The sequence below is a fragment of the Mauremys reevesii genome, linkage group 3, assembly GCF_016161935.1.
Source record: "Mauremys reevesii isolate NIE-2019 linkage group 3, ASM1616193v1, whole genome shotgun sequence".
Taxonomy (NCBI): Eukaryota; Metazoa; Chordata; order Testudines; family Geoemydidae; genus Mauremys; species Mauremys reevesii.
This window is the reverse complement of record NC_052625.1, coordinates 119,655,287-119,676,041: the sequence shown is the minus strand read 5'-3', so window position 1 is coordinate 119,676,041 and position 20,755 is coordinate 119,655,287. Positions and strand designations below refer to the sequence as shown.

The 20,755-nt window shown below is 39.9% G+C and overlaps 2 long non-coding RNA genes across 5 annotated transcripts in view; one reads left to right on the top strand and one right to left on the bottom strand.

Moving 5' to 3' along the window:
• LOC120400274 overlaps positions 1-20,755 on the top strand; it is a 169,914-nt gene that overhangs the window by 135,270 nt on the left and 13,889 nt on the right. For both annotated transcript variants that reach the window (XR_005595669.1, XR_005595670.1), the window contains exon 3: positions 4,007-4,258. This is a non-coding gene — a long non-coding RNA (uncharacterized LOC120400274). The remainder of the gene's footprint in view (positions 1-4,006; positions 4,259-20,755) is intronic.
• Positions 4,516-19,509, bottom strand: LOC120400273. 3 transcript variants are annotated; one of them, XR_005595666.1, is made up of 4 exons: positions 18,918-19,509; positions 15,326-15,393; positions 12,006-12,283; positions 4,516-4,651 (listed from the first exon to the last, which is right to left on the bottom strand). It is a non-coding gene; the product is annotated as an uncharacterized LOC120400273 (long non-coding RNA). The 3 variants fall into 3 exon arrangements; XR_005595668.1 differs by having other exon boundaries at positions 19,120-19,509; XR_005595667.1 differs by lacking the exon at positions 4,516-4,651 and adding an exon at positions 10,952-11,410.

Genomic DNA, 20,755 nt, shown 5'->3' with positions numbered 1-20,755 from the left:
ACTGGGAACATTTCACTGCAGGACGAAATGCAGAGATAAAATTTCTCGATACTTTAAATGACTGCTTCATGGAGCAGCTGGTACGGGAACCCACAAGGGGAGAGGCAACTCTAGATTTAATCCTGAGTGGAGCGCAGGAGCTGGTCCAAGAGGTAACTATAGCAGGACCGCTTGAAAATAGTTACCATAATACAATAGCATTCAACATCCCTGTGGTGGGAAGAACACCTCAACTGCCCAACACTGTGGCATTTAATTTCAAAAGGGGGAACTATACAAAAATGAGGGGGTTAGTTAGACAAAAGTTAGTTAAAAGGTACAGTGACTAAAGTGAAATCCCTGCAAGTTGCATGGGCCCTTTTTAAAGACACCATAATAGAGGCCCAACTTCAAGGTATACCCCAAATTAAGAAAAACAGTAAAAGAACTAAAAAAGAGCCACCGTGGCTTAACAACCATGTAAAAGAAGCAGTGACAGATAAAAAGACTTCCTTTAAAAAGTGGAAGTCAAATCCTAGTGAGGCAAATAGAAAGGAGCACAAACACTGCCAACTTAAGTGCAAGAGTGTAATAAGAAAAGCCAAAGAGGAGTTTGAAGAAGGGCTAGCCAAAAACTCCAAAGGTAATAACAAAATGTTTAAGTACATCAGAAGCAGGAAGCCTGCTAAACAACCAGTGGGGCCCCTTGACGATCAAAATACAAAAGGAGCGCTTAAAGACGATAAAGTCATTGCGGAGAAACTAAATGGATTCTTTGCTTCAGTCTTCACGGCTGAGGATGTTAAGGAGATTCCCAAACCTGAGCTGGCTTTTGTAGGTGACACATCTGAGGAACTGTCACAGATTGAAGTGTCACTAGAGGAGGTTTTGGAATTAATTGATAAACTCAACATTAACAAGTCACCGGGACCAGATGGCGTTCACCCAAGAGTTCTGAAAGAACTCAAATGTGAAGTTGCGGAACTATTAACTAATGTTTGTAACCTGTCCTTTAAATCGGCTTTGGTACCCAATGACTGGAAGTTAGCTAATGTAGCGCCAATATTTAAAAAGGGCTCTAGGGGTGATCCCGGCAATTACAGACCGGCAAGTCTAACGTCGGTACCAGGCAAATTAGCTGAAACAATAGTAAAGAATAAAATTGTCAGACACATAGAAAAACATAAACTCTTGAGCAATAGTCAACATGGTTTCTGTAAAGGGAAATCGTGTCTTACTAATCCATTAGAATTCTTTGAAGGGGTCAACAAACATGTGGACAAGGGGGATCCGGTGGACATAGTGTACTTGGATTTCCAGAAAGCCTTTGACAAGGTCCCTCACCAAAGGCTCTTAGGTAAATTAAGCTGTCATGGGATAAAAGGGAAGGTCCTTTCATGGATTGAGAACTGGTTAAAGGACAGGGAACAAAGGGTAGGAATTAATGGTAAATTCTCAGAATGGAGAGGGGTAACTAGTGGTGTTCCCCAAGGGTCAGTCCTCGGACCAATCCTATTCAATTAATTCATAAATGATCTGGAGAAAGGGGTAAACAGTGAGGTGGCAAAGTTTGCAGATGATACTAAACTTCTCAAGATAGTTAAGACCAAAGCAGATTGTGAAGAACTTCAAAAAGATCTCACAAAACTAAGTGATTGGGCAACAAAATGGCAAATGAAATTTAATGTGGATAAATGTAAAGTAATGCACATTGGAAAAAATAACCCCAACTATACATACAACATGATGGGGGCTAATTTAGCTACAACGAGTCAGGAAAAAGATCTTGGCGTCATCGTGGATAGTTCTCTGAAGATGTCCACGCAGTGTGCAGAGGCGGTCAAAAAAGCAAACAGGATGTTAGGAATCATTAAAAAGGGGATAGAAAATAAGACTGAGAATATATTATTGCCCTTGTATAAATCCATGGTATGCCCACATCTCGAATACTGTGTACAGATGTGGTCTCCTCACCTCAAAAAAGATATTCTAGCATTAGAAAAGGTTCAGAAAAGGGCAACTAAAATGATTAGGGGTTTAGAGAGGGTCCCATATGAAGGGAGATTAAAGAGGCTAGGACTCTTCAGCTTGGAAAAGGGAAGACTAAGGGGGGGACATGATAGAGGTATATAAAATCATGAGTGATGTTGAGAAAGTGGATAAGGAAAAGTTATTTACTTATTCCCATAATACAAGAACTAGGGGTCACCAAATGAAATTAATAGGCAGCAGGTTTAAAACAAATAAAAGGAAGTTCTTCTTCACGCAGCGCACAGTCAACTTGTGGAACTCCTTACCTGAGGAGGTTGTGAAGGCTAGGACTATAACAATGTTTAAAAGGGGACTGGATAAATTCATGGTGGCTAAGTCCATAAATGGCTATTAGCCAGAATGGGTAAGAATGGTGTCCCTAGCCTCTGTTTGTCAGAGGATGGAGATGGATGGCAGGAGAGAGATCACTTGATCATTGCCTGTTAGATTCACTCCCTCTGGGGCACCTGGCATTGGCCAGTGTCGGTAGACAGATACTGGGCTAGATGGACCTTTGGTCTGACCTGGTACGGCCTTTCTTATGTTCTTAAAAGAATCTTGATGAGATTCAACAAACACAAGTGCAGAGTCCTGCACTTAGGACGGAAGAATCCCATGCACTGCTAGAGACTAGGGAATGACTAAGCAGCAGTTCTGCAGAAAAAGACCTGGTGGACAAGAAGCTGGATATGAGTCAAAAGTGTGCCCTTCTTGCCAAGAAGGCTAACGGCATTTTGGGTTGTATAAGTAGGGGCATTGCGAGCAGATTGAGGACGTGATCGTTTCCCTCTATTTGACATTGGTGAGGCCTCATCTGGAGTACTGTGTCCAGTTTTGGGCCTCTCACTACAAGAAGGATGTGGAAAAATTAGAGTGCAGCGGAGGGCAACAAAAATGATTTGGGGGCTGGAGCATCTGACTTATGAGGAGAGGCTGAGGGAACTGGGATTGTTTAGTCTGCAGAAGAGAAGAATGAGGAGGGATTTGATAGCTGCTTTCAGCTACCTGAAAAGGGGGGGCGGGTTCCAAAGAGGGTGGATCTAGACTGTTCTCAGTGGTAGTAGATGACAGAACAAGGAGTAATGGTCTCAAGTTGCAGTGGGGGAGGTTTAGGCTGGATACTAGGAAAAACTTTTTCACTAGGAGGGTGGTGAAGCACTGGAATGGGTTACCTAGGGAGGTCGTGGAATCTCCTTCCTTAGAGGTTTTTAAGGTCTGGCTTGACAGAGAGCTGGCTGGGATGATTTAGTTGGGGATTGGTCCTGCTTTGAGCAGGGGGTTGGACTAGATGATCTCCTGAGGCTCCTTCCAACCCTGATATTCTATGATTCTAGATGGTATCATGGTCAGGGAGGGGCAGGCCTTTCATTTGTGACTTGTGATTTCAACAGTGATTTGACTCCTTAGATGGTAATCTTTCATAGTCTTGTCTCAGCATTACAGGCCTTTACAAAGTAGGGATCTGTGTCTGTTTGTGTATCTCAATCTTTTCCTTCCAGTATGAAACCATAGGAAGCTGTGAAATTGAGGGTTCCCCCACGTATCTGGAGAAGAGGTATCCTTCCCCCACCCACTATCCCAGCAAATATTTTCTCTCTCCTGAATCTGTTCTATTTTTATCATATATATAAAATGTTCCCTGTGCAAACAAAATGGCCGTGGTGGTCTGTGCTGCCATGCAGAGGCTAGAACTAAGTTCTTAAATTTGTTCTCTTTCTCCTTGGGTTGGCAAGGCTGGGGTGAGAAAGTTAAGCCCTATTAAAGGGAAAGGGCCATTGTTTTATTGCTCTGCTAATATGCCCTACTAGGCAAAAATAGAATGTGAACACAACTTGATAGCCTTTTCAAAGTGAAGTGATCGGATTTTAAAATCTAATTTGCCAGGAGAAAAGTTGAGCCTAACGGGGTAAAGAAACTGAAGTGTTTTCCTCTTAGTTCATAGTCCAGTAAACATAATCAACAGCTTTGCTTCTTTTCTTTTCTTGCCACTTTGCAGCTCCCCTCTTGCACAGAAGAACAAAAGCAAAAGGATCAAAGTGGTGGAACAAATATAGTGTGTCTCCTTGCTAAAGACCCTTCAGAAATGGAGAAGCAGGCTGCCATAGTAATTCTTGTGAAATCAGTTATTGCTTGAAAGGAGACAGTCATCCTGAAGTTCAAAATTAGCCATGCACAACTGTGCATCTACTCTGTGTGAAACTACTGCGATGGTGCATCAGATCAAGTAATTATGCATACAAATGTTTAGGTAAGGGTTTATATTTATAGTCAGTTACCTGAACTGCATGTATAAGTATGGAAATTACACACTCCTAATTTTGAAAATAGGCCCTGAATCGATGGTGGGTTTTTTTGTTTGTTTGTTTTGGCTTGGTGAATTCTTGAGCTTTGTCATATATTTGGGGATTGTTCAGATAATTAATCAAAACAGCTTATGCTGCTTGTGTAATTTTATATTATCCAATAGGAGGTAAATGACTAATGCCATAAATTGTGATCTCCATGGATCTTTTTATTAGAACTTGGCCCAGCATGTCTCTCTCTTCACTCCTAACCATTTCTAATCCTGGTTGTTCTCTAGAAGCATGAGTCTGTTTCAGAAGTTTCCTTTTAACTTCTGGGTCATTTGGTGTGACTCACTCTGAAAATGAATTGGAACAAAAGCATATATCAGTTTCAAAACTAACTAACTAAAAATAATAATTTTGTGGTTCCAGGAAAAATAATCATCCTTAAAAGGAATTGCCAAAGAACAACTTCAGAATAGAATTGCTGTTGTCTGAAATGTGCGGGTATGCAGTGAGTAAGAGATTAAAAATTACCTCATCTAATGTGGCTCAGCGACACAATAAGTAGAAGGTGTTTGAATTTTGTTTGGCTATCCTGCTTATCATTTAAGAATAATATAATTATTAGTGCTTTCAAATAATTAGAAACAGCAACATTTATGATTTCTGGTCTGGAAAATAGATTTTTAAAATATTTTTATCAAATATTAAGGACTGGTTTTAACAGCTATCTTTGTATGCAACATTCAGCAAAAAGGACAAATTCTGCATCAGTCCTTTATCACTAAAAGGGGGGTAATGTAGAATATGAGGTTATCATGATACAGTGAGAAAACAGCTGGTGCACATCCGATTGATATTGGATTTCTAACACTATATTAGAAAAACCAAATATGGTAAGAAAATGCTGGTGCAGACTTTGTTTCCATAAAAAGATTCATAAATGAGGTTTGATGTAAAGTGTCCATGTCTCCCTGTCTGAATAGACACCGTACCTGGAGGGTCTGGCTGGTGGTGTGGGCAGTTTAACTTCTTCAGCAAGTTCAGGTGGGCATATGCCATACAAGGGAGCAGGTACTGGTAGACTTAGGTTGTTCCTATCTTCTATTTTTATGTAATTGTCTGATAGGTCTTGTGTTGCTGTGTCAAACAGATTCCAAGCTCAATAGGTTTTATTAAATGTTTGTTGTTGAATCTTATGCTCATGAAAGAGGACGACTGATAAGACTAGCAACAGGCAGTGTGAGAAGATGATTGCAAGCTCTCCCCATACAGCTGTGCACAGAAGTAGACATTAAAAAGAGAATATTTGTTTGTAGATACCACAAAGTTGCTACTGCTATTTCCTAGTCTTACACTTGCATAGAAAAACACTGGTATCTCAGTTCATGTGGCAGTTGTTGCCAAGTTCTGACTTTTATATGGCAACGACTGTACAACATTCTTTACCCTCTTCGTAGTTTTCTCCAATTCAGAGCCTGGTTAACTGTTGTGTGTCGGGATGTTTATGTGATGGATAAAGATGTGGTGGTGGTTCTTATTTTTATTTATAGTGTAAACTAAAGTTTGAACTTAGCTCTGCAGGTATGAAAGGCTAGTGAACTAATCCACTGCGCCACCTAATTGAACTCTGTTTCCCAATAGTTTAGCCTGTTTATGTTCCCTCTTTTAATGTTGTTTACAACTAAAAAGTCTAATTTTCCCTCCATTTTCTTTGTACACCTTAAACATCATGTTGCTTTCTTAGCCCATAATAATAATTCAGGTTGTAGAGGGACATGTTTTGACAAGAACATTATACATAATTTTTAAATTAACAGTTAGAGAACCCATGACTTACACGGTTTGACAGTTTTAGGCCTTGTCATTTCTAAAAGGCTGGGTAATCTGAACAAGAGATTTCCTTTAATTAGGTTTATTTAGTGCTCCATAAAATGAAACAGCCAAAGGACCTTTAGTCTGCAATTTTGCATGGAGTGAAGGAAGGTATTTTATTGTGTTGCTTTATGATAGTACTTTTCCTGCAGAATGATGCATTCTTACACCAGGGCCACATCAGAAAGTGGTGGCATTATTGTTTCCATATTCTGAATTGTCTACTTGTTAATTTTTGTGAAAATAAATGTTACTATGCAGAAAGATAAAATCTGCATAGAGATAATGGAGCAGTGAGTAGTAATGAAAAACTTCCCTAGTCATTTTGTGCTAATAGCTATGTGAAGATTTTAATGGCATACACTGATTGATCTGAGTTTACATAATCTAATAACAGTCAGATATGCACATTTCCCAACACTAAACCTTCATAAATGTTTATAATGAGTGCCACAAAACTGGAGCAAGGAGAATAAAGATAAAAGAAAATTAATAAATGAAATAAATTGAAAAGGTGAAAGGAAGGGAGAATACTACGTTTACAGAACAAAGCATACAAAAACAATCTACTCTGTGTTGGAATGGAATCCATCCTATATATTAGTGTCCATCTTGGGGCAGAAAATATGAGAACCTCCTACAGGAAGATGAGGACAAATGGACTTATGAAAAATAGGTTTGAGCTGGTGATAAATAGTGTTTTCTAGGGTTTTTAATTCTCTCATGAGACCTTGGCACATAAGAGATTGGTGTAAAATCAATTTTATTTGTAAACTTCCAGAATAATCTGCTTGAGTTCTTTACTTTCCCTTGCTTTTCTCTCTCTGACCTGCAGCCTCATGTTCCAACCACCACTACATATGGCTGAGGTGGACCCAAGAGGTCTTCCCTCTTCTGAGCCTATTGGTACTGGACATAGACAAGAGCAGACTTCACCTTTCCTGGTCCTCATCACCATAGTATTCATATGCACCTTCCAGTAATGCATTAAATGACATTTCTAACATCTGACATGTGATTTGTTCTGTCTCATCTCCTCAGAGATGCTCTGTGTAGTGTTATGTTTGGTAGAACTTTTTTTAAAATGTATATACTGCTGTGTGTGTGTGTGTGTGTGTGTGTGTGTGTGTGTTAGAGAAGGTCAGGGTCAAAGAAATGCCTCTTGCACTTCAAGGTTTGTGAAGGTCTTCAGTTCTTGTGGGAATTCATTCCACAATCTTGGGCTGGCCCATGGGAAAGCTTCGTCCCCTACACAGACAAGCTTTACCCTGTTGATAGAAAGTTCTGTTCTAGCGGAAGAGTAGAATGGTTGACCACGGTCTTCATCCTGGAGTTTTAGATCTTTTAGATATGCTGGATCCAGGCTATTGTTATCTTGGCCCTTCCATCACAACAGAGCTCATTCCTTTATAAATTTTATTAAAAAGAAAATTAAACACATCTAGAAAGTCACAATAGGAACCTCCCACCATGAAAAATGGGCACACCCATGATCAACACTGTTTATTTTGTCTTCTTCTCTCCTCTTAATTCTGACTTAGGTTACAACTCCTCAGGAAAGAGGCCTTGTCTTTTTTTATGTTCGTCTTGTTCATTTTTGTGATGTGAAGTACTTGTTAAGATTGCCACATGTCTTGCATTTTGAGGAACCATTCCAAAAACTAATTTCAGGGTAGTGCAATGTTTTCCTGTTACATCATTACAGCCCATGTTTACATTGTGTTAATAGTTTTGTCATGTTGTGGTGCCAAGTGCCTCTGCAATTAAAAATGTTTTCTTCGTGTTTCATTGTAACATCACACTGTTGGGAAGTTACATGGTTTTCTGACTAGAGCAGTTCCATCATTTTATAATTATATGAAAGTGAATATAGGTGAGGTTCATGTGGATCTGGTCTAGGCTCGGATACCTGTCTACAAGCCCCTTCCTCCCAAATGGGCTTGGGCCTTTCCCTCCTCTATAGTGCTGTCTTTTTGGAGAAGGAAGTCTGGTGACTTGCTAAGAACTTCCTAATGTCTTCAGGAGCAGCCAACTGGTGCCTTCCCTTCTTCAAGATCTTCAGTGAGTGGCCAGTCAGTCCGCTCCTCTGACCCAAGTCTCTGAATAATGGAATGGCGATTGTATATATTGTGCATCAGTGTCTATGATAGATATTGCTGAGTAGTTCAATTCATTATGGCAGTCTTAACTGTATTTATTTCTATCATGTTGGAACCCCAACAGTGTCAGTGAAGCTCATGAAGACATTCACCATTATCCAGAAAGGGTTGTCACATTGAAAAGAGAGATGCATGTGGACAGCATAGTTTTTATCCTGCTCACATGTCTTCCAGTGTTGGAATTTATTAAAGTTCCTGTTTGGCTCAGCTTCTGTGATATACACTATTCTCTTCTCTTCTTCTCTTGAAACAAATTATAGTTATAATGTTTCAAATGGTGTGTGTGTGTGTATGTGTGTATATATATATGTGTGTGTGTGTGTATATATGTGTATATGTATATGTGTGTGTGTATATATGTGTATATGTATATATATGTGTGTGTATATGTATATATATATATAGTATATAAAAAATCTTCAGGGTATGTTTGCAAGAAAACATGCAGGTGTTTCAGGGTGTGATAAGCAGAAAGATTGCTATTAAAAAGCACAGGCTGAGATCTATTCCTTGGAAAGCTGTTTCTATAACTAGTGTTCTTTTTGTGGGCATTCTCTTAGGTGAGGTCACTGATATTACTTCAACATAGTTTTTGTTTATGCTAATTTATAACAGAGCTACACTTTGAGATGTGCAATTAGATGAAGTCTGGATAGTGATTTTTGTATAAGCTTGTGACAGAAGAAATTTTATGGTGTGCAATAAAATTCTAAATTAGATATATTTTAATTAGGTAATAATAATAATAATGCAAAGCTTTGACTATCTAGTCAGAAGGTTCTAATAAGCTTTGAATTTCTGAAGGTGCTTTGGCAGGGAAACAAAGCATTAGTATAGTTCAAAACTGATTTTAGACTAGATGTAATTTAATGCAAAAGTTCAAAATAAAATAAGTCTTGGAGAATTTGTAGATATTTACAGTTCAAATGTAAACCTGTTTTAAAGAAACATACACATTTTTAGAAACAGGAAAATGTTCTTGAGTCAATAAAATGGGGACGGGGTTAAAAATTATTCATTCCTAGATAACCGATCAGTGGAGTTACATAAGGGATTTATTTGACCCTCAAATTTATGACCATGTAGATTGGATGAATCAATGAGTATTTATGATATGATGATCTTTGCTTTTCTCTGTTCTTGTGACCTCACTTTTTTGTGTGTTACTTTCCCTCCCTAGTGTTATATTTGCAACTCAAATAGATTCTCAAATAAGTCACACCAACTGCAGGTAAACAAATAATTTCCCTAAGAATTTCTTTATAGGGAGAGACTTATTTAGGAGGACTATTACTCTAAATTTTAAGGGGAGTCTCATAGTGGACTAAAAATACCAATATTTAACATCTGTCTTTCTTCCTCCCTTACTCTGTGCATGCCTCAGGGCATTCATAACCTGTTTTTCCTCTCATTTAGACTGCTTTAAATCAGGTACAACACTGAAGCAGATGGAATTAAAATGGTGAACAAACAGCATCAGTGAGCGGGCAGGGTCTTGGTCTCTGTCTGATCTCTGCTGCTGGAATTTGGGGCCATATTTTCTAAATAGCTTCTAATGCTTCAGGTGTAAATTTTGCAGCCACAACTTTATGTATGCAAAACCTCAGTCTTCTGCATGCAACCGCATTAGCAAATCCAAGTGAGGTCACTAGATTCCGATTGCAACTGTGAATTTTGCATGCAGATGTTTTGAGGTTTTGTATATACCAAAATGGGCTGCAGAATGGTGTGTTCTAAAATTTCCTGGAAAGAAAATGATCAAATTACACTCAAATGGGTGGAAAAATACAAGATCCACCAGAAAAGATGCCCCTCCCTCCCCAGGCTTCAGTCTTGAGTAAAAGGGTCTAGTAAATGATGCACAGAAACCTTTGACAGGGCAACTTGTAGCATCCTGGACACTGAGGTTGTCGCAGCACCAGGAAGACTATAGGTTTAATTGGAGTCAATTAACCAGTTTCTGATGGGGATTACTGACAGCTGGGGGGCAATTGCTGGGATAATTAGGCAATTGGCTCAGTAAATGGGAGAGTGTATCTTTGAAAATAACAGGAAGTACAGAGAGATCAGAAGGTGAGTTTGAGATAGGAGAGAAAGCTGCTGTATACCTGTGGTACATTCTGTTATACTTTGAAACTGAAGATTAAGTACACATGTAGTGAAAGGGAAACAGTCTGTGTGTGTTTGGCTTGGAGATCATTAGAACAGATAGGCCGAGATACTCAAAGGATAAGTGGAGGGATGCCCTGTGGCGGTCTTTCTGTGAGAAATACAAATGGCTTGCGGAAAGGAAGGAATGATGGGGATCAATCTTGTGCACCATATCTTTCCTTCCAGAAAGGAACAACAACAAAAAAGTGAATATAGGAGTAAGAAACGCAAGCTGTCCAATAAAGCTTAGATGTGTTCTGTATCTCCTCTGGATTTGAGAATATGCTAATTTGTGCTGGCCTTATGGGTCACTGCTCCTGGGGGATAGAGCAGTTTCATGTCAACAATGTGCATTTACTGACCCTCGTTTGGTATGGAATTCTTGCTGAAATTCAGTAAATATTACCTTTACCTCATTTGGACCTTTCCTTTTGAGCTAACCCACACCCACTGCTGGTTGCTACTTACGATGGGACTATTTATGCAAGTAATTGCTCCCAAATGTGAATCAGAGATTCACAATCTGGTCCATAATTTGACCTAGATTTGCTGGGACAATAATCTACCTTCATTCTTTCCTCTGGAGTATTTCTTTTTATCCTATAATCTTTTTTTAATTGAAAGATAATGTAGCCAGAAAGTTGTCTGTCTTCTATCAGTCTCTCTCTGTCCCTGTACTACTGTGTGTGTTTTTCTTTCCAACTCCTTCTCTTTTCTTGTCATGCATCCTTTTTCTTTTGCCAAAACCTTTTTCTGTTCGGTCTCCTTTCCTCCCAGGCAGCTGGTCATCTTTCCCTGTTGCAGGCTCTTCTCTTCCCACACTTGCTTCTTATTTCATATACATGTCTAATTGTAACCCACAGTGCTGTTCAAACAACTACCTATCCTGCTGCTTATCCTTCTTCCCTTTCCTTTTTCCAACACTGCCTGATTAGGAAAAGAAAATGTAATTTATCATTTAAGCTGCCTCCCCTTGCTCCTGCATTTCTAAAAGAAATGTAATATCCCCGCTTTTTCCCCCCAGATGACTTCAATACTTTTTTTCTAAATGTTTTCCTGCCATCCCTAGATTAAACTATTCACTAAATACCAATAAAACTGCATGAAGCTGCAGATTGAATAAACATAAGTGTTCCTTTGAAGCTAGTCCCATCTGGCAAAGAAAAGAATAGATGTGTCAGCAAGGGAGGCTTAAGTTAGAGTTCAACCAAAAAAAAAAGTGTATTTCCACCACAACAAAATCTCAACTGTGCTTTATCTAAGGACTGGGAATGGTAAAGGAAGGCGGGAGAGAATGTCATCACACCTTTGATGTATTTGAGGTATTTGCTGTCATTGTAGCTGTGTGTTTCTCTCTGAAGTAGCCTGGGAGTGTTTTACATCCTCCCTTTCTACAAAGCCAGATGCCAAAAAAGGGTATAAGGCTTTGACTCAGAAGAGGAAAATAGTCTGAATTAGGTGCACTCAAAATATTCTTTCTAGGGAAGAAAAGAACAACATAATTCTCTTTTCACATATGTACCTGATCTTGCTGTTTGCCCATTTTTGGGAGCTGCACTCTCCATTGTGCCTTGCTCTTTCCTCCCAACTGTCTCGTTGTCCTAGGTAGCTGCTTTACAAATCCTGATTTTTCTTATCCTCTGAAATGACATCTTCTGCTATTTTGTTTTCCAGGCCTGCTTTACACTCTCGCTCTTTGTCTCTTTGCACTGTGTGACAGGTTCTAAGGAGCCAGTATCTTTTTAGTAGCTGTGATTTGTGTCAATTATCCCCTGAAGCCAACTCAGTTTAATCTGCAGGCTGCACAGTTAGAACGAGAGGAGAAATCATAGTTACATATGAAAGTATGATGCTTATTAGATAATGTCTCTCATATAGCCAGCTTCTCTGGTTGCATTGTAATAAATCATGTTTTCTTAATAAGCAATGAGTAACACTGTTTCAGATACAATCCTTCTCCCATTGTCAAGATTAAGACAATTATGTAATCTGTACAGAGCTCTAAATTGAATATTTACTCCAGTAATGATTTTTTATTACATTTGAAATTCTAATCTGAGTTTAGTCATAAACCCAGGTATTTTATGCTAAACAGTTTCAGCAAAGAGTAAATGCATATACTTTGTTTTACAGAAAGTATTAAGTCAAAAGGAGGGATTTCTTTCCCTTCCAATACTGCATATGTATTCAGTTATGCTGCTTTCATTGGGCTAAATCTTGTTACATTTTGTATAGGTAAAACATTTTTCAAATATGGCCTAAAAACAGTCATCCATAAATGTGTCTGTCTTGTTGTTTTCCTTCCAGTTAATAGGACATTTTAGATTGCACTTCTTCACATACAGCGTGAACTGTAACTAATAAATGGGAAGAGAAATACTGTTTGCCCCAGATATTATAAATGCTCTGATCCCTTTCCCCCCTTAAACACAATTTTCCATATTGCTGCCTGTGTATCTACATTGTTGAAATTCAGCTATAGCAGTATGCATACTGCCAAATCTAGACTCTTAACCCACTGGGGACTTCATTAGTAGATGTCTGTCTTGGTTCAAAGATGGCATTTGAGAGTTTTAAAACTCTCAGGTTTACTAATTAGCTTACCTCCAAGGACTGTGTTTAACATTGTACAAACCATTTTTTATTGATGTAGGCATTTGCACACAACTCCATTCAACTTAAAGTACCCCAGTCCCCAACTGTATTCAAGGACAAATGCTTTAAACCTTGAGTGTGGTAGAAAAGCTTCTCTTATCTATTAGCTCTGCTTTATCAAAACTTTCTTTTTCTCCTTGTTTATTTGAGGATAAATAATCTAACACCATGTAAGGAGTTTATTAGGGAATGGATGTTGCTGTAGCATATTAGAAACTTTCTGCACGGTTTCAGATTTAAAAATCCATGTATAAGTAAGTTCCTGTCATAAGTGGAATTATCAACTCAGTCCCTACTAGGAAACTAATCATATATCTTTGACGCAAGACTCTATTTATCAGATATTATTGAGGGGATTATGCAGCTTCCTGAAGTGTACATATGCTGATCAGGTCTGCATATCCAAATGTGCTGTTTGTCAAAAAAAAAAAATTGTCCGGCTAGCAGAAATTCTTATTATAAATATCTTTCAGTTTCCATTGCCACACAATGCTGATAGGCCCTGAGAAGAGGAGGACTTGTCTTAATAAGGTCCCAAGTCCTCCCCCAGTGGATTATTATTACATAGTTATTCAATTTTGAAATACCTCATCCACAGAAGAAGCATTAGTGATTCCTTTCCGTGACATGTTACCTTGGCCCAGTTTAGCTGACTCCTGTGTAGCAGGATTGACTCAAAAGCACCATGCATTAGGCAATCAGCCTTGGTGACCAACTTGAAAAAATATGTTTTGTTCTGGTTGGTGTTGTGACAATCTGACTTTCTCTCATGAAGCAACTTCCCTCTTTACTGTTGAAGAGCTCTATGCAGATAGTACTTCATTGTTGTTTTGGACAGTTGGGCCCTGTTTTTCTTCATGGTGCTTCAAATGAGAGATAAAGCACCCGGAAGACTTTGGTTGTGGGGCTGAGTCCTGAGGTCTATAGCAGCACGTTTTACTTAATCTGTGTAGAGCAGCATTCAGCATGCTGGTGCAATCTGTAGGTATAGAAATTAATATCAAGTCATACAAGGTAGCCCCCTACCCCTGCAGCACCAGCGAATATAGAATTGTTCTTAAGGTACCCTTCTAGTATTTTCCCTTTGGATGCTATTCCACAGCGTAATAAAACTTGCACGAAGGATGTTCTTCCCGAATAATTCAGCCTAAATGTTACATTCCTGAATTGCATCTCATTGTAGGCTTTTCTATTTCTCTGCTAGTATATTTAGATGGAGCCTGTTGCAAATATTAATGAAAGTGCGATTTTAAAACAGCAGTTGGACATCATCTGCTTTGTCTTTGAAGGGATGAGTGGAGGTGATGGTTCTTTCATTTTAGATCAGGCAGGCACTATTGATCCTATCTCAGAACAATGACCTATTATAGTACAGTGCTCATCTACTTTTATTACATATTACATCTGGTAGAACTAGAGTCTTTAAAATGCTTGACAGTTTGGATCCAGAGCAGTGGCGAAAATATTTTGATTAGGCACCAGTTTTAAAGGTAGATTTACTACAAATCTTTTATTCTCTGCTCCTTATTACATTTAATTCTTTATATGTAAATAGATATGAGATGTGCATAAAATCCTTTCACAGGTGCAGTGCCAGCTGGCTGTGCATTCTGAGCTTTTGGAATGCTGACATACTTTGAAGCTGAAACTGCACTCTACTGAAAGATCAATGTGTCACCACACTTATTTTAGAGAACCTCCTTTTTAGTCAAAGTACACATGCTCTGAGCTAGACTTTTCCTCCCTCATGCTTTATCTGGTACTGCGAAATGGCACTTATTGACAATGAATATGCTGCAAAGGTTGATAAGGTTGATTGTTTGAAGTTATTTTAAGTGGTCTAAACATGCATTTGATAGTGCATGATTTTTTCTGCAATATGTGTACTGAATGCTTTTTTACTTCTCTGATGCTCAGCTTCTATATGACTGGGACAGGCCCTTGCTATTCCCCTGAGAATGCAGGACAAACAAATAATCCAGTGTAGCCTGGAGCAGAGAGATGGAGTCAAGAAGTGCTGTAGACATGGGCCCTGGTTTGCCACTTTCTTATGCCAATTTTATGCCAGTGTGACTCCACTTAAGTCAGTATAGTCACTCTAGTGGAAAATTAGTATAGCAGAGTGGAGAATGAGGCCCACTATATTTAAGCAAGGACTGTTTTGAGCAACTTGATTTTTTTACTCACCTTTGTTTGCTGTTTCATGTGCAATGCTCTTTGCTCATGGTCCCTCACATGTGGATGGCAGGAGAAACCTGGACACATGAGAAAATATCTAGTCAAAGAAAGAATCCATTTCTAGATCATGCAGAGAATATGGGGACCAGCAGGTTCTGTATGGGCCAGATTTCTTTGGCTACCTGCAGTTTGGGCTCTCTTGTACTGGGATTTCAATGTCATCAGGGTTTATGGCAGAATTGTCAACTTTGGGGCTAGAGTCAACTTACTTGGGTTTGTTGTCCCTTCTAAACACACCCCACAAACTCCCACAACACACAATTGCTCCTTTTGTGGCTATTACTCTGTGACACAGTGTTGAGATCTGATAGGTGAGTCAGCACTCTGATTACTGTAGCCTCATTTAGTTCCCCCAGTAATGGCTGATTGAGTAACTAGTGAGTTAGAAGGGTAGGTAAGGAGTTATTTAGCCCTCAGTTGACCAGCCTGATGCAAAGTCAGGAAGGAAGTGTTACCAAAGAGAAGGACAGGATTAGCTGAGCTGGGAATGAAGGTGCTCCCTGGAGAGGAGAGACCTCCTTTCTGCCTATGGCTCTAATAAAGAAGGGCTGAAAGAAGTAGAAGTGAAAACTGTGATGTTGCACTGTTCTGCTGTTGGTAGATGGGTTTAGAATAAAATACAGCCTGCATGCAAGAAGAAAGTGGGTCAGAGCAGTTTCTGGGGCATCAGAGGACAGGGACGGAGCATGGCCATGTCTCACTCCCATATTCATCTTCATGCTTTTTTCCATGTGGTTCCTATTCTGGGACCACTCCCTTCTTACTGTATACTTAATGGACAGCCCTGTCTTCACTGAAATCTCTCAAACAGACCTTCTCTTCTTCAGCAAAGCCTTTGAAGAATAATTCTCCTTTGAAACAAACAAAACCCCTCCACTTTCCAGTATCTGCTCTTCAGGTACAGTAGTTGACTTTAAAAAGTCACATTTAATTGCAGGTGCTCAAATATTACAGTGGCGGACACAATATAAGACTCTAAATAGAACAGAAGATTATGGTTGTCAGAGTTGCCAGGCTAACTGCACTTCTAACCCCTCCTTGACCCCTTTCCGGTGTCAGGCTTCAAGCTGTCACCTCTTTTTCATGTGGAATCATGTGATTCTCCCACTCTCAGGCTATGCCTTGGGCTGCAGTTCCCAGGTGTAGTTCCCAGCCTGACTTAAGTTCAGTACCCACAATTCTCTTCCCCTCCAGGAGCTGTGACCAGTGGTATCCGCTCACCAGCCTTCTTAAAACAAAGGATTGTTTACTTAGAGCCAAAGCCTTTCAGAGAAATTTTTTTTAAACAATAAACAAACTGTAAGCATGCCTAGCTTACAAGGTATCTATCTTCCCCGTGGGGATCCTGCCAGGTCTTAGGGGTTGTCTACACTAGGGGGCAATGAGCTCTGTGGGGGTGTGCTTTCTAAAGCCTACTAACTTTGTGTATGTATTGTTCCATAGAGTCTCTACTGATGCGCTTTAATGTAGTGCTGTTTGAAACAATACTTAGTTAAGTGTACTAGGGAACCATTAGAGCACACCAGAAGGATCTGCATGAACCAATTAATTCACATGTTCATGTGCTTTAGAAAGTATTGCCCTGAAAAGCACATTATCTTACTGTGCAGACAAGCCCTTCCTACAGACACTTCAAAGCCTCCAGGGTCTAAGTGGTCTTCTTTTCCCTTAACTCATAAAGCAGTTCAAACTCTCTACTTCAGGGAGTATGTCTTTAAATCCTGCTCAGTCTTTTGATCAGACCCATCAAAGGGACCAAGTAGGGTGACCAGCCACATCCTGATATTAGGGGCTTTGTCTTATATACACAACTATATCCACACCCCACCCCCACAAAAAAAGCCCAGATTTATAGCCTTTTGATCTGTTAGCTTTCAGCACAGGGAAAACAAGTCTTGCACCTTTGCTGGAAATAAGATATAGAAACCTCAGAGCAGGGCCGGCTCTAACTTTTTTTTTGCTGTCCCAAGTGCCCCCCCAAAAGGCACCACCCTGCCGTAACAACCCCCTGAGCGCTGCCCCGCCGAAACAAAAACAACCCCACCGAGCACCGTCCCGCTAAAACAAACAAAACCCCACCCCGAGCACCACCCCGCTGAAACAACCAAACAAAAAAACCTGAGCGCCACCCCATCCCACCAAAAAAAACCCCAAAAAACCCAAGCTCCACCCTACCGAAACAAAACAAACAAACAAAATCCCATAGCACTGCCGCATCACCGCAAGATTGGCTGCCCTTTACAAGGTGCCTGGAGCCGGCCCTGCCTCAGAGCTAAGTACTTTCTGAATGTTTTTCAGGTGTGTGCTGGCATGTTCTTATTGTTTCTTCCTGGCAACAGCTCCCACTGAATTAAAACACAGGTATATAACAAACATTCTACTAATACAATATAGTTAGACAGTGTATCTCAATAATGAGGTTACATATACTATTCATAACATTATTACATAGCAGCTCCACATCTGCCATGATGCAGTTAATTTGCATTTTTAAACATAAGGAAAAACTATGGTGTTTCAAATATTGCTATCTGGCGTGTAGGTACATGCTGACATCTTAATGTTGCAAACTGTATCTTGACAGGTTTCAGAGTGGTAGCTGTGTTAGTCTGTATCAGCAAAAACAACGAGGAGTCCTTGGAGCACCTTAGAGACTAACAAATTTATTTGGGCTTAAGCTTTCCTAGGGGTTCTAGCCCACGAAAGCTTATGCCCAAATAAATTTGTTAGAGTTTTTGTGGCACTTTAGAGACTATCTTGTGTGTCTGCAATGAACTGTTTGCCCAATTTAGAAAGTCAGTTCTTTGCAGCAGGGACAGTATTTCTGTTTTATAGTACTGAGCCCACTGTACTTAATAAATAAATAATATTATATGCAAGATACTTTTTTCTTTTCTCAGGCAGAAACCTCCTGTCTCTTATTTTCTATCGTTGTGTGCTCGTCCTTTCATTTTAGGCTTGCAAAGAAGGCCCATCTCCATCTTTCTCAGTAACACTTCAGAACACAATGAAATAATAATGTAATGAGGTTACATATACTTCATTACATACACTGCCTCTCAGTAGATCTCAAATATTGCTTCTACATTGTAACAAGTCATTGTAGGGTATTTATCTTTAAAGTAATTTATAATCTATATAATTGGAATTCAGGATTCACTCTGTGTCACTCTGAAGCTTAGAATGTCTTGAGTCAGTGTGAAGAAGTGGAAGCAGCTACAAGCATTGCTGAGGGCTCTTTTTGTTGAAATATCACTGGGTTTCATGGTCTGTTACTATCCAGTTTTCAGGTTCTCACCCATTTTGACTTTATGAACTACACCCGAGTGGTATAGAGCTACAGTAAGGTGTGTATCTACCCCATGCCAACAGTCAGAGACCATTGTGATGTCAGAGGTAACTCAGCCAAACATCACCCTTACTCTAATGCTAATATAGACGTAACAATTTCATTTGGTTGTCTGAGGGATTACTTCACTTATCTATCACACTCATGAAACAGTGTGGGCTTTCAACTACTAGTAAGTCTATAATTACCTACATGGAGAACAGAAATTTGACAGATGCCTCTTCAGTCTAGCAGATGAAGAAGGGATGGTCCAGCGATTACAGTGCTAGCCTAGAAGCTGGGAGACCTGGGTCAAGTCCCTGCTCCCCCAAAGACTTCCTGTGTGATCTTGGGCAGTTAATTCTATTTGCCTCAGATCCCACACCTATAAAATGGGTGTAGTAGTGGTGCCTACCTAGTCTGGCTTTGGGCCAACTGCTACATGAGTTTCTCCTCAGTTCCAGAACCATTTGCGTGCCTGTACTTCCCACCCTGTGTGGGCTGCTGGCCTGTTTCCTCAGTCCAGGAAGGGCTCACTGCCATGCCCAAGTCTCTCTTAGGGCACAGTGTTATTCCTCACCATAAATAACTTGGACAAAATGTAAAAAGCAGTTCCTCTTCCCACTGTGAATGACCGTTCAGAGGTTTTTCCCCTTGCGCCTCTCAGTACTGAAAGGAGGAAACACCCCTGCTTCAGGGGCTACAGCAGGAGCCCATCTCCCACCTTCAGTTCCCTTCCAGCTGATCTCTTAGCCCTTTACAGAAAACATGAGACTCCTCCCCAGCTGGCCTTCAGTGGGGCAGACCTCCCTGTTACAATGGGGATAGTGTTTCCCTACCTCACAGGGGTATTGTGAGGATAGATACATAAAGATTGTGAAGTGCTCAGACACTGTGGTAGTGGGTGCCATGTAAGTACCTAAGATAGGTAGATGAGGTGTAACACGATCTAATGGCTGGAGGTTGAAGCTAGACAAATTCATACTAGAAATGAGATTAGGATTTTTAACAGTGAAGGTAATTACCCATTGGATCCACATACCAGAGGCTGTGGTGGTTTCTTTATCACTGTTGTATGCAGGGTTGTTGTAGCTGTGTCGGTCCCAGGATATTAGAGAGACAAGGGATATGTCAAGTTTTTGAGCTTACACGGCTCTTCTTCAGGTCTGGGAAAGGTACTGACAGCTAAATACAAGGTCAAACAGAAGCTTTAGGTGAGAAACTGCTTTAGACAAGGATTTGAGCCTCTTAAAGTTTAGACTCTAAAAAGTGTGTTTATACTTTTGTTTTATGTGTTTTTTTCCCATTATCTGTACCCAGCATCTCTTACATCTTAATCTTTGATAGTAAAGTTGATTGTTTCACTGTGACTGTATTTCTGTGGTGTTAAGGACCTGATCCTGAGTTGTACCAATCAAGCTGTGTGTACTGTTCCTTTGGGAATAGCAAACCTGGTAGTTACTATGAGTGTCCAGTGACAAGGGCTGGACACTGCAGGTGGACGGTTCATTCTGGGGTACACCAACTGTTAACCTGCAAGTTGTGGGGGTAGCTAACACACTGGAGGAATCACGGAGCTGAACACCTAGCTTAGCACCAACAAGTCTCTCTTGTTGAGGCCTGGGGGTGACACTGAGATTCTGACTCACAGTCCTGCACACCCTGAGAAAGTGTTGCAACCATGCAACTAATGACTGCATTCTATATGAAAGCAAGAAAACAAATTTTCTGTTTGAAATTAGATTTTTCTACTGTAGTTTTCAGAAGAATCTCATTGTTATCCATCTTTCCCAAATCAAGCATTTTTGTCCTATTATGCTATGTATTAAAGAAAATTCCATGTCTTAGATACTTACTGATATATAGACCCTTGATCACATCACTCATGTCCAAAGAGTTTATTTTAAGGTCAAGAGAAGGAAGGTTAAACTTTACTGTTTAAAAATTCATAAGAGCGTCTTGTTTAACTATTTCTGTTTCAATTATCTGTCTTTTAGAGCAGTCTACAGTCTTTGTTACTGGTTTTCATCTGTGTGAAAGCAGGAAAGCAT